The following is a 2064-nucleotide window of genomic DNA, read 5'->3' as shown; positions in this document are numbered from 1 at the left end:
TTCACTAGAAATATGATTGTGCCAATTACGAATTATGAAATTTACAACTTATTATGTGACTTTTTTATTGAGATAGTGATTTGGGTAGGATACTGAAGTATGGAGGTTCAACTCTGATGAAGCTAGTAATACTTACGAACCTAAGGCAACCCTTGGATAGGCTTTGAGGCCTCTAGAACTTTCTTCGGTAGCTCACAGGCCCCAAGATACTCCATTTGGTTGGCTCCTTATACCCAATGGGTATAAGGTAAGCCCTATGGATGCAGTTATGGGGAACTTAATATGGTATACAGGATGAGGGTAAACTACGAGTTTTAAAACTTTAAACTTCATTATGATCTTTATGATATTTTACTGAACTATTACTTGAATATTTCACCATTGTTATTTATTTGCAGTGTTGGGACACACTGAGCCCTAGCTTACTTTTCAAATTGTTTTACCCCTTTCAGATACCTTTGGATAGGCACCTCGAACCTGGCACTAGTAGGACCGACACATTTCTTGCAGTCCCTCTAATTATAATGTTTTTATCTTCTAAGTGATTTTATTTTGGGATATGTGCCTTTATTTTGAAGTTCTTATTTTAAGACATTTGCTACATTTGCTACTAGTATTTGAATTACAGTGATACAAAATTATGACATGTTTTATTTTACTTAGTCACTTATAGTTTTATAATTACAAGTTTGGTTTTTATCGTCATTTATTATATTTCTATATATTTTATTTGTAATATTATAAATTATTGAATAACGTTTTGAAAAATATTTTGGGAAATTTTAATGTAATCCTTAGACCTAGTCATAACACATAGGCTAGGACTAGAGGGTTGCAATTTAATTGGTATCAGAGCTTTTAGTTTTTAAATCATGGACTATGAATGGGTCCTACATAAAATTTTACATTATTTTTAAAACATTTTACAAATATTCTGTAAGGCTATGTCACCCGTTTTTATAAGTTAAATGTGTCCAATACTCAAATATCAAATCTAAACCTAAGTTTAACTCTTGTAGTGAGTCGAGACCCTCCTTGTTAGTTCTAGACGAGGTCGTCAACCTGGCTGTGGGCTGGTTGATCTGCTAGGATCATTGACCTGATAAACGATTATAATATAGATCTGCCGCCTGCTCTTGGAATTTATATGAAGACACTGGTCAGGAGAGTACCAGCCGCTAGTGCTGAACGTACGAGAGTGGTGTTAGATGAGACTCTCGATAGGCAATTCTATAGTTGATTTAGGGTACGGTCAGAGCTATTGGTGTCGTACCTGAGGTCCTGATTACGCAGACCTTGATAGCCAATGGGGTCAGGACGTTTAGAGGTCCGACTAGCAGTTCTCCTACTAAAGTAAAAGATTGGATATATGATATAGAGAGGCATATGGATCGACTGGGTTTGGATCTATCGAAGAGTTATCTTGGAGCCTTTTTGATGTTGGATGGGAATGCCCACATTTGGTGGGAGTCAGCTATGAGTAGTGTTTCTGCTGGTCGTCTGACGTGGGATTTCTTCAAAGAGTGCTTCAGGAAGTATTTCCTTGGAAAACACTATTTAGTTGAGAGGCAACAACAGTTCCAAGATTTGGTTCGTAGAGACATGTCAGTCTCCGAGTATGAGATGTAATTTTTGAAGCTGTTGAAGTATGGTGCTAGTTTAGTTCCCACTGAGAGAGATAGATGTCGCAAGTTTGCCTTAGGTCTCAGATATGAGTTACGTAGGCAGGTTGTAACTCATCAGGATGAGATTTTCGATGTTTTAGTGGATAGAATGAAGGATGATGATGATGTAGAAGACTTGGCTCCGGTCAAAGATCGAGTAGACCGAGAGCGACCTAGGAGGCCTTCCCGCTAGATCAATTCTTCGACACGTCCTGAGAAGAAGACTCGTACTTCGAGCCCCAGATGAGCAATACTAGTGCTAGGCCTACAACATCTCCACCCCCAGTTGTTAGTCGTGGTGGTTTATCGAGTATGTCTCATATGCCTATTTGTGACTTTTGTAGAAATCGACACGGGGGAGAGTGTCATAAGAAGACATGTAATTGTTTCCATTGTAGAT

The sequence above is a fragment of the Hibiscus syriacus genome, unplaced genomic scaffold, assembly GCF_006381635.1.
Source record: "Hibiscus syriacus cultivar Baekdansim isolate YM2019G1 unplaced genomic scaffold, ASM638163v2 tig00116989_pilon, whole genome shotgun sequence".
Classification (NCBI taxonomy): Eukaryota; Viridiplantae; Streptophyta; class Magnoliopsida; order Malvales; family Malvaceae; genus Hibiscus; species Hibiscus syriacus.
The sequence above is the reverse complement of the archived record's forward strand: the minus strand, read 5'-3'. Positions refer to the sequence as shown.